We start from the raw sequence: 14,369 nt of genomic DNA on the forward strand, positions 1-14,369 counted from the left end.
CAGGCTCCACTGTGGAAGGCAGCCGGCGGCCTTCACAGCTCAACCGCTTCTGAACGGCTCAGACTAGCCCTTCGACGAGGAAGTGTGAATTTTTTTTTTGCTTCGAACCACCATTTACAACAAAAGAATGGAGTAGGAACGAGCAACCAACCAGTCCACCTCCCAGCCCCGTCCAACCGCCCAGCCACTCAGTCACGCGGCTCCCCCTTCTCACATCCCACAACAAGAAGGCGGGGGGAGTGGGCGGCGACCAACTTTTCGGATTGGCTGCCGGCGAGCGACGACCTCTTCACGATTGGCTACCGGCGACGTTCCAAAGACGGTTTAACCGCCGCAAAGTCCGGCTCCCTTTTAGGGCGCGTGCGCGAGAGAAAGGGGGCGGAGGAAAACGCCGAAGGGGGAAGAGCGCGGGGGAAAAAATCCAAACAAAGCCGCGGGAGGGGGGCGAGCGAGAGGAAGGCAGGCTGAGCAGCGCGCGCGCGGGCGACAAGAAGGACGGCGCGGTGACCGCTCTGAGCGACGAGCACGATGAGTCCGTCGCTGGGGGGCCCTGAGGCGCGGGGGGGACACCGTGGCGGCAGCGCTCGGTGTTCTCTATGACCCCCCCCCCGCGCCGCTTCTTCGGCTGGGGTCGTCGTCGACGCCGCTCCTGAGGAACCGACGAGGAGCCCCCCACCCTCCCGTTTCTCGTGTGAGGGAAGGGCCCTGGCTCCCCCCGCACCACAGTACGTAGTCGCCCCCTCCTCTCCGCTCCCCCTCCTCAAGCCCGCTCTCGCCTGCCTGCCCTCTTCACACCAGTTCAGGGGGGTGGCGGTGGGGTGAGTAGCCTGGGACGGGGGGAGGCTAATCTGGACGGGGGAGGGGGTTTCTTTTTTCCACTTCTTGAAACCTTGCTCTCCCCTCGACCCTAATTGGGTCGGGGGAAGAAGTTGTTCAGTTAGAACTGTTGATTCACATTCCACACTCCTGCCTGAGTTCTGATCCTTTTATTAGCGTGGTGATATACTCATAAGTGATTAGCTATCCCCCCCCCCTGATGTTTGTATTGTATTAATTGGTCTTTCTTCATTGATCCCCCCTCAATAACTTGATATATTATGTTTTTGTAATAGTTATCGTTGTTATTTTTTTGCAGTTTACTTATTAGTAGCATGTATTGTTTATTGCTTTCTTAATTGTAAGCAAGCCCTCTTCCAGGTGAAAAGCAGAGCGCCAGTTGCCCTGAACTAAAGAAGTATCTTTTACTTTTGGCCCTATTTTTAAAGCTGCGGGACGTTGATTGGCTCCTTCCTTTCGCCCACCCCATTATTGTTCCTTATACTTTTTTTAAAAAACATTTTTTTTATTAATTTTCCAATTGTTCCTTATACTTGAGGCGGCTTACACCAATCTTAGCATAGAATGGCAAGGTTTGAATCCAGTGGCACCTTAGAGACCAACAAGATTTTCAAGATACGAGTTTTCCAGTCAGAACTCCCTTCTTCAGATACCGATTTTAGTTTCTGCCTTCTTTTCCCACCCTTCGCAGAGGAAATGGAGGGCAGAGAGAGATGTTCATTCATTTATTCATTCTGTCTCTCATTAGTATCTTATTTGTATTCCTGCAGTTTGGGCAGAGTTTTATTCTTGGTTTGTTTCAGAAGACTGTTCCTGTTTGTTAGAACTAAGACTGTTGTGGCACCTAAAAGGTTAACAGATACACTAGTTTTCCCCAGGCTAAAGTCTTTCTCATTCACAGTTTGGTTTATGTGCCTCTTTTTCATGCCAGGCAGGTGGTCTGAAGCATTAAGTTTCACAAAGGATTAAAAAAAACTTAATTGGTGAAGGGAGGGAGAAAAATCCAAACCTGTCATTTTAAAACATTGAATTCAGTGAAAGTAAAGAAACTTTTCACCTGTGGAAAAAATTAATAGTTGTTCAAACCTGGGCTTGTAGTAGATGCAGGATTTTGCTTGTTTGAAGAATGGCTGTGCATAGTTGTTAATTAATAGGGACTTGTCGGCCTGTTTCTTTAATTTTGAAAGTCCTGCTCTGTAATTTATAAAGGGGTTTGGTTTGTAGTTACATATGGGGATCCACTCTGTACATGAATGGCTGCTCCTGTTTCACTGGCACCGAAATTACTTGTGGGGTTGAGTCTAGTTTGGATTTAAGATCCACTCTGCATACGTGTGTGCACTACATGTTAGCCTCACTGCTTCCTCCCTCCTTGTTTAATCAGTCTGGCAAGAAGGGAGGATAAAGAGGATGGTGGAGTGGTTTTTGTAGCATGTGGAAGTAAGAGATGTGCAGTTGCTTCTGTTTGTGTTCTAGGATTTAGGGGAGGGATTAGAAACCATGTTTCAAGTTTTTAATAATGTTACTAAATGCTGCTGGGAGTGGGGGGGGAGAACTTCTGTCACTTCACTTTTCCCCTCATGTACACACACTCAGTGTGCAATACGTATTTACTACATATATGTGGGTTGGAGGTGTACAAAGGGGCTTTTTAAAGCCCCCTCCAAACTTATCTAGGAGGGTATACAAGCCAAGGCAGTGTTCTAACCCATTATGGCACTGCACAGGTTCCCAAGCAGCCCTTGAGTCTGTTATTTGGGGCAGTAGAACAGAAAACATCCCCGTCTTGGTTCTGTGTGACGCTATCTCCACAAACTCTTCTCTGTCAGTGGGGAGCTGTGCAGAAGGCGGGATTGCATTTGTCTGCTGTGAAGCTTTATCCATTTTCCTGTGACGACCATGGTGGGGGCGGAGAGGGAAGGGGGGGTCAGCTGTGTATGCGGTCTGTATTCAGTTTCTTACGGTTTTTGAGTTTGCTGTGCTGCTGTGCAGTGGATCAGTCAAGTATACCTCAAAGGTAAGAGGAGTATTTGCCTTTCAGTAGAAGTGGGTTTTCTTGGTTTGTTTTTAACTGCATGCTGTATGTTCTTTTTGTTAGCCTCCTGGATACGTTTGCAGCCCTAGGTCCTTTTGCCTTGCAGAATTTAACTGCTGAACTAGCAAGTTGTCTTTGTATACCAGGTGCTTTACATAACCTTCCTTAGCTGGAAAATCACCTATTTCTTCTTCTCTCCCCTGCGCCTCATTGTCCCTGAGGACTGATCCCCCTCCACTGACAGCCCATGCAAGCACTGGTGTCTACAAGGAGATAGACCCTGCTGTGGCTGTTCTGCTGTTTGCAAACAATGCAGAAAGGGGAGCTGCACTCAGCCACCATCACTAGATGTTTGTTTTGATGCAACGGATGCAGGGTGGCTCTGGTAGGGACAGTCCCCTGCTAGGAGGAAGCTGCTTTAGTCTCAGCTCCTGCACATTTACCTTCCTGTGGTCCTGACCAGGCTGGATGTGCCTGCTTATTTTTGGAAGGCTTGCTATCCTTTCATTTTGATAACATTTGTTCTTTCTGTCTGTGCTTGCCAAGTTTGTTTTCTGAAGGCTTGTATTGTTTCTTTACTTCATACAAAGAAAGGGGGGATGCTTTGGTTAATCAGAGCAAGTAGTTGACTTTTGCTCTCTGATGTGGATGGCAATGTGCTGATACATATGTTAGATTGATCATAAAATGCCTGCTACCTAAAGACAGAATCTGTATTGGTATTTTTCCTAGCTTTTTTGGGATTTTAAATTAAGGTGAGCAAGGATGTAATTAGTTAAATGTATAGGCTTGCAATCAGCACAGAATAGTAATAAAGGCAAGTATACAATCATATATAGCTGTGTCATGCAGTCAGGCTGGTACACAAAGGTCCTTTACCATTAACTGAGCTCTTATGTTTTGAGTTGGGAAAGGTTGGAGACTGGAAGTAGAAGTATTCTATCTTAGCTCTTGGTTCATTCTACAGTAGCAGATGCAAACTACAGCTTTGGGCAAATTAACAATTTGCCCATCTGACTTAATAAATCTTATGATTCAGCAAAGATTTACAGCTCAATCCTGATCACGTTTGTTGGAAGTAAGCTTCCTGTGTTCGGTCAGTCTTATTTCTGCATAATTGTGCATGAGAATGCAGCCTTCATTGCCTTGGCTCATGTTTACCTTACGGCAACATGGAAGCATTTAAACAAGAGTAGCCTTGAAATTAAGGCTTGTAATAGTAGGGAACATCTGTATATATAATATATGGAATAGCAGTGTAATGAAAGAAAATACAAATTACTAGTTTACATCTGTCCTCCTGCTGGCTGGTTTTTACTAGTATCTGTAATACGTGCAGTTCTTATTCGGATGCAGTGGACATGCTTTAAAGTATTTGTTTATACATCCAGGTACAAAGTTAGGACAGCCCCCTGTTTCAGATTGGCTGCTGCTTGACTACCAACAGTGTGCCTTGCTTCAAATGATGTCATTATGCTGCCAGGCAGAACTGACATTATATGAATTGTAAGATCCCATGAAAATAACACTTTGGACATCTGATAATATTGGTGGCTCATTCAGTCTTCAGTAACTAGGTGATTTAGGAGGGGAGAAGTAAGAGAAGGCAGAAGTGCACTGAGTGGATATAATTGGCAGCTTTTTTTGCTGTTGCTGTCAGAAGGAATGGGGAGGAGAGAGTCTAATATTGGTAAGGTCCAAACACATTGTCTCCCTTCCAAACTAATAATTTGGTTGAGATGGCAAAGGCTTTTAGCCTTTTATATTTTAGCACATATTTTTAAAAGGCTATAGTTGCTACAGATATAGTTGCAACACTGTAATTTCTGGATTTCCAGTCAAGAAATGATCATTTAAGTGTTTCTAGGCTGCAGCTGTTTAAGCTAAGGACTGTGCAGTTTGAAAACAAGACTGGTAGCCATCTCTTAATAGTGGTATAGTAGAACAAAACTTGGCTCTTCTGTGGGAAGTACAGTAAGAGTTATTTAGGACTTGCTTCAAGGAAATAAGTGTTTTAATCAGGCATTTACAAACTTTGCTTTGGTTAGCCCTTCATTATTTGTAATTGCCAAATGATATTTCATTTCCCCTGAATATTTTGTGCAAACTGAGGAGGAGGGGAGAAGCCTCCTTTATGCAAACTGTGGAGGAGGAGGGGGAGCCTCCTTTGTTTGCTGAATTTGCCAAAGCGTTTGACTTCTGTAGCAGCCCCTTGTACAATGAAACAGTGCCCAGCTCCTCCCCAAGTCTTCTGTAAATGTGGGAAGGAAGAAGTAGCAAGAGCGTATGGGACTTCAGTGGTTTCACTGAAGCCCCATACAAAGAGAAGCATGTCCTTATATACAGCCAGTCTTTTGTGCAGTCCAGGGGACTGGGAGTTAAAGGTTCCGTTATTTACGTAGGGTTTTTACTTCAGAAAGAAGTTCTTCTGGAAACGAAGATGGACTACCTCAGTTCCATGTATTTTCTGCAGTATATTGAGCACTTGGGGAGGGCTGGACACCAGAACATGTGGGGCCTTCACATTTGTTAGGAGGCTTGTGAAAACATGACTTCATCTTAATTAAAACCATATCATTATTTTGAAATTCATAAAGCTGATTGTTGTAATTCTTTTGACATAGATAAAAAACAGTATTTTTTAAAAAATTGGTTTTAAAAAAATGGAATAGGTTAAATATCTGAATATAATACAGATATTTTGAAGTGTGCATCATCTTTTCAGCTTGAATCCATGATCCTGTTAAGCATGCATTAAAGGTGCTGTTCTGTATAAAAGGGAAAAAAATTGGGGAAATAACTTCTAAGGCAAACACTGTAAATATTACATATTGTATAAATATTCAGATGTGGTGAATCAAAGAATGGACATTTGCTTTCCATGTGCCCAGTAACTTTCAGTTCTTGCTTCTGGCCAGTTTTGGGGCACTTACTTTCCAAGTAAATAATTTTGCTTAGTGTCCTTGTTTAGTGTCTGTATAGAGAGAGACCAATGGAACTCGAATTATATGAATTAGTTGAATAGTTTAGGTGGGTGTTAGGTGTTAGACTGCAGAAGAACAGCAGAATTTGAGTCCAGTAGCCCTTTAGAGACTAACAGAATTTTCAGAGTGTAAACTCTGAGAAGTCAGACTGTGTCTGAGGAAGGAAGCTCTGATTCTTGAAAGCTTACACTCTGAAAATCTTATTTGTCTCTAAGGGGCCACTGGGCTCAAATTCTGATGAATTAGTTGGAATTTTTAAATTGGTACCTTGTTCTTATTCAATCATGCTTTGCAGCAATAATTTAAAACATTTTTATGCTTTTTTAAAATGAATGCTTTTCAAAATTTTGCATTTGTCTGAATTTTCTTCATATACTTTTATGGAAGAATCTTTCTGTGTTGCAGAGGATTCCAGAGCATGTCCTAGAGTCTGCATTGGGTTTATATGGCATATAAGCCAAACCTTTTGGAGCTCCCAGTGGCCCTGTATGCCCTCAAAACGTGAAACATCCCAAACATTCCCTTACAACTGTGTTGCATTGCAGAAGATGACAATTGAGGTGGTTGAAGCACCTTTCCTATTAAAAGGCAGGGGAGCTAGGGACTTGACTATCTTTTTTCTAAAGGGAAAGGGGAGACATGATAGAAGTTTATAGAATTATGTATGGGGTAGAGAAGTTGGATGCTAGAACTCGGGGCACCCAATGAAACTGTTGGCCTATAGGTTCAGGACAGACAAAAGGAAGTACTTCACTCAGTGAGTAATTAAATTGTGACATTCACTGCCAGGGGTGGTAGTGATGGCCACAAGCATAGATAGTTTTAAAAGAGAGGTAAGACAGATTAATGGAGGAGAGATCTATCAGTGGCTCCTAGCCATGGTGACTGAAGGGAGCCTTCATCTACAGAGGCAGCAAACCTCTGAATACCAGCGCTGGAATGCAGTAGCAGGAGGGAGTCTTGGCCTCTATTCCCTGTTTGTTTGGCCCTTCTGAGCATGAAACAGTATGGACTAGATGTAATGGGGGGGTGCGAATCTGTCTTTTATGGACATTTGCTTCTTATTGCCATTCTACAGCTGGTTTCAGGGACTTGCTGTCAATATGCAAGTATGCTTTAGGAAAAGCACTTTCATGTAAGTGAAATATACATTAATGTTTTGACTTATCCAGTGCATCATAAGGATAAATGATGTACAAGTGTTATGAGCAAATGATGGTAATGTGGTATGACTGTGGCTGCAATCCCAAGCATACTTGCTTAGGAGTAATTCCTGTTCATTCCAGTGGGATTTATTTCTGAGTAAAAATATGTAGGGTTAGGCTGAAGCTACTATATTTAATCTGACTTTAATCGTACTGAATGGCTGTCTCAAATCTACCTAATTGCAACCAAATGCTTGTTCCATTGGGATGGAGAAAAGTTAATCAATTTGAGACTGCCTGTATGAGTTGTGCCTCAACTGTAGCTGCTCCATAAAATAGTTTGCAATGAACTGCAGCTTGTACAATGTGTCCCAGGTGTTCTTGTTGAGAACTAAAAGAAGCTGGTTATTGTACAAACACCACTCATAAATTTTAAATCTGAAAGTAATACACAGGAATGAACTGCAGCTGTTAAGGTAATACTTTTATTCTACTGTAGTATAGTATTCCCTCACCTACTGACTTGATTAGGTAAGGCCATAGGAGATTAATTTGACAGTTGTTTTTAAGCACACTGAGACTAGCTGGCTTGGTAGTGTTACTGCAGGGTTATAGTCCTACCACTGAGTATTTTTAATAAGATCTGTAACTTCAGTGAAGTCTTAAGTATCTGAAACTACTCTGCACAGGAGTTCATCTGCAGTGCCTGTAGATCAGAATCATTTCCCCTTTCCCTCTTCTATTTTCTTTAATGTAGAAATTACTCTGCAGTTACCACAATTGGATAATTAATCAGACAGCACATTTGGGGTGAACATGAAGAAGTTTTTAACTTCTTTTAGGCCAGTTTAATGACTTAAATATTGGGGGTGGTGATGAGAGAGCTGTAAATACAAGTTTTATTCCTTTGTTACAGTTTGATACCAGTCTTAAGATGGAGTTTAAAATGGGAAAAGTATATGATCTTCCTGCTATGTTTAAAATGTGCATTTCTTAAAGAACCTGTGAGTGTTATCACTGAACTTGGTATGGGTAAAGGCAGAGGATTTTTCTGTAAAATAAAGTTATTAAGGAGGTGGCAAGAGGGAAATCAAAGTGTATTGTAGGGGGGGCGGAATGGGTGAACTAATAGCTTGTTCTAATGCAGGTTAATTCTTTTGATTTGCATGGCACTTGGAAATACTTTCTTGTAGTTTGTGCTTGCACCCTTGGCATTTAACTGTTCTATTGGATGTAACTAAATAGTAAAGTGCTCTGGGTTGAATCCAGTGGTTTCCTTCCACTAAGTGAGGAATCTTCTGATTGGAGATTGCATTCTTTTTATTGGTAGAATTCCTTTCTTTTCAGACCAGAGAATCAGCCCTCTTTTTTGAAATTGCCCTAAGACTAGAAAAAATGAAAATATCCTCTGTAACTCTGTGCTGAAATATGAGGTGGCCGAAGCAAATAATATTTAGGATTGGATTGACCATTTTCTTGCATTTGCTCATTCTCAAGCTGTAGGCCCCTTTGGGGATTATGAAGTACTGGGGAGGTGCAGTGTTTCAAGAAAGGATAGGAGCTTCAGGCTGGTGGAACTTGCTCTGCTCAATGAGCTAAGATCTGGTTGTATCAAATGCATTAACTTGGATTTGTACCAATCACTGCATTCTTATTGTCCAGTCATCTCAAAATAACTTGAAAATATAAGGAGCTCAGAAAACCGACTTTTTTTGTTTAATATTTCTCCATGCAAAGCATCAGAGAGCCCCTCTTCCCTTCCCTTTTTAATGTCAGTCTCCAATCCACATATCTTTGCATGTTGCAGCATTTTCAGGACTGCGTGCTCATCGGTGGAGTACCTGGCTGGTGCTGGTCTCCAGAAAGTAGACTAAATTTTGAAGTTTGGGGGCAGGTTGGAATTGGAGATACATTGGCTTACACCTAAGAAAATTGGTACATGTGTAAAAGTATGGGTGTTCACTTGGGTAAAATTGAAACAAGTTACTATGTTGTAGGGCAAAATTGGATAGCAATTGTGTACTCAAATCAAAATTTCACTTAGTCATTCAAGTAACAAAGTTCATGAAACTGTTTGTACAGAGACCTCTATTCCTCCTTCTGCTTTATGTAATGATACAGACACACCATCTTGATTCTTCTGACTACTGGGGACAGTTTTTCATTTCTTTGGCTTTTGTCATTTACATTACCCTCTTAAGCAGAGTTAAAGGTAAAGGTAATCCCCTGTGCAAGCACCGAGTCATTACTGACCCATGGGGGGACGTCTCATCATGACGTTTTCTTGGCAGACTTTTTGTTATGCGGTGGTTTGCCTTCCCCAGTCATGTACACTCCACCCTTCTAAATCCATTGAAGGTTTTAAAGGTTGTCATTGTAAATCTCTTTAACCCTTCTGTATTTTGGGGGCGGGGGGGGCTAAAAAGTTACATAAGTAAATATCTTGAAAATGTTTAGAGCATGTGGACTGTAAAAAGGCACTAGCACCAAGGGAAAATCTTTTTACCATGAATCAAGACTGAAAGCTCTTTTTGGTAAATAAGCACTCCAGATCAATTAGTGTAAATGGTAGAAAGCATTAGCTCTGACAGTGAATTCCTTTCCCAAAACAAGATGGGTAGGCAGTATATGTACTTGCTGATGCCTTTCATAGGTGGGGCTGGGGATTCTTAACTTATTTTACTACACTTCATATAGCCAGTTGCGGCTTTCAAGCAAAGAGGCAGAAAAAATAGGAGCAACGTGATTGCTACATAGCCAGTTTAATGCAGAGGTTAAAAGAGGCAGGACTCTAATCTGGAGAACTGGGTTTGATTCCCCACTCCTCTGCTTGAACCAAGCTGGGTGACCTTGGGTCAGTCACAGCTCTTTCAGAGCTCTCTCAGCCCCACCCACTTCACAGGGTGATTGTTGTGAGGATAATAATAACACACTTTGTAAACCACTCTGAGTGGGTGTTATGTTGTCCTGAAGGGTGGTATATAAATCAAATGATGTTGTAGTAGCTGTCTTCTTCATTCTTGCAGTGCACAGACTAGGCATCCAGAGTCTAGTGCAGATATAATGTTCAGCCAAAGTTGACAAGTTTTATTACCTTAACCTTGGTTAAGATCCAGAACTTACAGTGAAATCGTAGTATAACTTGTTCAGTTAAGCCCAGCTCTGGAGGTTGTGTATAGGAGACACCAGTGAGGCTTGCATGGCTAGAGAAGCAGGTAATGCATATCTGTCATTTGTGAGCTTGTTTCCATTAATGTTTCGCATTCTAACTTGGAGCTGATCTTTAGCTATGGTTTGCAGGGTGAATTGATTCAAATCAAAGCAGTTGATGTCAACACAAAAGCTAATCAAGCCCCCTGTTTCTAAATTTCTGTTTCCTGGATGAGATTGCATACTCATTGGCTGTAACAATTTTTAAAAATTGGTTTATAGCTCAGTAAAGTATTCTATCTTGAATCTGTGGTTTTAAAAGCCTCAAGCTGCTTGCACAACACATATCAAATTTGCTTAGGAGAACTGTGACATTATGGCTTTCTGTTTGGCTCTGTGTTCAAATGTGAGAACATGAAGCAAGATCATTACTCGAAGATGAGCGTTGCAATCCAGTATAGAATAAGTATGTTGGATCGTTGGCCACAAAGGTGATACTGGACAAAACGGTGTTCATTAAATGGAATATGTCCTTGTTTAACATTCAAGCAATTCAGAATTTACCACAGAAAAAAATCTTGACGTATTTATAATGTTCATCTCAGAAACCATATTTTCCTCCATTGGTTTTAAGCAAGCTTTAAGATTTTCCGTTAAACATGCAATTAGATTACATACTTCTCGAGTCAATTCAGCATGTTTGTGGTCCATTAAGTTTTAATTTCAGATCCTTTTATGTATGTATATATTTTACTTCATTTCTATCCTAATTTTCTGTACAGTGGGGACCCAAAGTGGCATACAACATTCTCCTTTGCTCCATTTTATCCTGTCAACAATCCTGTGAGGCAGGTTAGGCTGAAGAAGTATGGCTGGCCCAAGGTCACCCAGCAAGCTTCTATGGGAAAGTAGAGATTTAGACCTAGGTGTCCCAGACCTAACTGCTACACTATGCAGGAGTTAGATTTGATTTCTGTCCACCCTGCTGATTTTACATTTTCAGATGTTATGCTTTATGCAGATCACAGTTAGATAGTATGCTTATAGCCATATTAGTCCATGACTGGCAGTTAGTATAATAATAGAGTATGTTCTGGGCTTCTAATTTGAAAGTTTCCTATCAAACTTGAAAAAAAGGTATACACCCTTATTTACCTATGCAAAACTGTGATTGGAATGAGGTGACAAGATAATCTGTTTAGTGAACCAGTGTATTAAGCATTTTTGTAAACTGCCTTGGGCCATTTGGGGAAAGGTTAGGTAGAAACATTCTGAATAAATACATTTAAATAAATATTAAAAGCATTAAACCAGTACATATCTTAACACATTTGCACAACTCTCCCTTTTAAAATCCTAAGCATAAAATATACCTTGTTATTACTAGCTGTCTTTTATGCAGACTCTTCTTAGCTCATGAAATACTTTGTGAAGCAGTTTTATTAAAATTCTATTAACCTAAATTAATAAGAACATATATTGGACTACTAAATTTTGCCCCAAATAGCCATGCTATTTCACTGTGAGATTTCAATGCTTTATCATAACTTGCATTTCTTCCTTTTAGCCATTTCTGTAATTCAGAAATGTGCACTTAAATCATGTTCCGTGAACACATTTCCGCCAATTGTTCTTCATGTAATGTTTCCAATTATTCCTTCCCCAAATTGCAATAATCTAAACTACTTTGTGGAAAGTGGACTTCATGTTATTTCATTCTTCTGTGATTATCATGTGTGAACCCTTGCATTTCCTGTCCTTACAAGACTAAACTTCAGGCACAATTATACCGTTTGGCAGTTGTAATCCTTTTGATACATAGCCAACAATGATGACATATTTCTGAACTATTCTCTGACTTGGCAACTTAGGACAAAGAAATCAAGTTTCTGTAAGTTGTTTTAGCATTTTTCCAATAACAGAAGGACTAGTAAGTATTTCTGCTAGATTTAGCACACAGGAGTAACTTTTTAAAAAATACTTTATTAAAAATTATCACATACAATATATGACAAATACAAAAGTAGGCACATGTGATAAAAATTTCCTATGTAACATCATAATAAATAACACCATAACATCCTAATAACCATTTCCCCCCTTATGTTATCTAAAGTCATTTCCCAACTTGAAGATATAACTTCTTGGTCATTTATTTTTAATTTTTTTAATAAAAATTTTCATTGGTGAGTACATAAAATATTACACAAATTCCCCATCTTACCTAAATTATATCAGCCCCCACCCTTTCCCCCCTCCTTATAGACTTCCAACAGCTTTCCAACCCTTAGGCCCTCTTATTATTTAAGTTACTCTTAACTATTATTTTTCTAAATCTTATATATATTATATCACTTATTCTAAGCATATTCAAATTCTTCTATATCTCCAATTTACTAATGTATCTAATCTACATCTCCCTGTTTAACCTATCTATTTTTAATACATTCTTCTTAATACTAATATTAGCTTATAACTTCTTGGTCATTTAAATAGCGTACCACAGGAGCTCATGTATCTTTATACCCTAGAGGGGAGAAATTTATTTTAGTCTCACAAAAAGAGTTATTTGTAATTCTACTTGTAACATAGTTGTACCAAAGTTTCTCTTGCCACAGTGAGATGGACGGGGGAAGGTGATTTCCATCTAGCAGCTATAGTGAGTCTGGCAGTAGCTACCAATAAGGAGATCAGATTCTTCTGCTGTTTGGAGACAGCAGAAAAGGGCCAAAGATCTAACAACAAAAAATTCTGGAGTAAACAATACCACAAAATTTGAGACCCTTTCAATTTGCTTTGTCACCTCTTTCCAAAATGCTTGAATAACAGGACCACCAAGTGTGTAAATAAGAACCTATTTGATTAGTTTTTCCAACAAAATGGATTGTAAATTGATTGTACAGGCAGCCAATGGCAAAGTAAGTTAGTACACAGGAGTAACTTACTTTGTCATTGGCTGCCTGTATAATCAATTTTGTTCCGTTCTAATTTTTGTTGACTTACTCTAGATAGAAAGGTCCAGTTTCTCAGCAGTCTTACAAATCTGGTGGAGAAACTATTTGAATAGAAAAACAGGTTTGATATGCCGCGCCATAGCAATCAGGTCCCCATAGCTGCAAACAGCAAGTATAAGATCTAGTAATAAAACAGGCTGCAACATAATCAAATCAAAGTAGCATCATGTTGAAACCAATAAGGCAAAAGTTCAATGGCATCTTAGGACTAACATCATTTATTTCAATATGAACAATGTGCAAAGCCAGTAAATACAGAACTGAGAGCAATGTTTGAATCTCCTGCTGCCCAAGGAAGGTGAAAACAAACACAATATCTCTTCAAACAAAATAATATGCTTAGCTAAATAAAAACATTTTCACTCTCAGGCAGAAAATAAGGACAGGTGGTAGTTTAAGGAGAGGAGTTCCATAAACATGGAGGAAAGGCAGTGTTTTTTATGACCACTTCACTTCCAATAGCAAGGGCACACAGAAAACAGATTATCTGAGTTGTCAGCTCCTGCTACAATATACAGTCCTTTAGTATCCCTGGTACCAGACTGTTAGGGCTTATAGAATACCTAGAATTGTGCCTAGGACTAAATAGGCAGCCTGCTGTGCATTCCCAGTAAGACATGATTTAATAATCCTGAGGATCGTTGAAAAGAAGCAACATCTCTACCCCTTGCCAACTAGCCATTCTTGAGGCTCTAAGAGTGCACCTGCTGGGCTATACCAGCAGGCATGGTTTCCAGGGGTGTGCACTTTGGGTTTCCGATTTGGAATGATTCAGTATTTCCAAATCAGCCCCAGCATTGCTGAACCGATTTGGAAATACCAAAGCAAAGTTTTCCGCAGCACTTTGGAACGCTTCAGAAAGCTTCAGGTAGAGCAGCAGCAGCTGCAGCACTTTTCTTGTTGTTTGCAAACAGCAAGAAAATTGCTGCTTTCAAGCTTCCCCCCACCTTTTTTACCTGATGGGAGGGGGGAGGGGGGTTGCAGTGAATCACTTGCCACAACCCACTCTTTCCCCCCCCATCGGGTAAAAAAAGGTGGCGGGAAGCTTGAAAGCAGCAATTTTCTTGCTGTTTGCAAACAGCAAGAAAAGTACTACAGCTGCTGCCGCTCTACCCAAAGCTTTCTGAAGTGACTTAAATACCGCTCCTTTGGGATTCGGGTTTTTCTGAATCTTTTTACTGCTTCGGCAAATCTGAAGCGGAAA

The 14,369-nt window shown here is 40.6% G+C and overlaps 1 protein-coding gene across 1 annotated transcript in view; it reads left to right on the forward strand.

Annotated features, from left to right (window-relative positions):
- Window positions 1-450: 450 nt before the first annotated feature.
- Window positions 451-14,369, forward strand: part of YPEL1 (yippee like 1) — a 40,089-nt gene continuing 26,170 nt past the window's right edge. The window contains exon 1 of the mRNA XM_054996812.1: window positions 451-725. The gene's annotated coding sequence lies outside the window, so the exon portion shown is untranslated. The remainder of the gene's footprint in view (window positions 726-14,369) is intronic.

The sequence above is a fragment of the Eublepharis macularius genome, chromosome 13, assembly GCF_028583425.1.
Source record: "Eublepharis macularius isolate TG4126 chromosome 13, MPM_Emac_v1.0, whole genome shotgun sequence".
In the NCBI taxonomy this organism is placed as follows: Eukaryota; Metazoa; Chordata; class Lepidosauria; order Squamata; family Eublepharidae; genus Eublepharis; species Eublepharis macularius.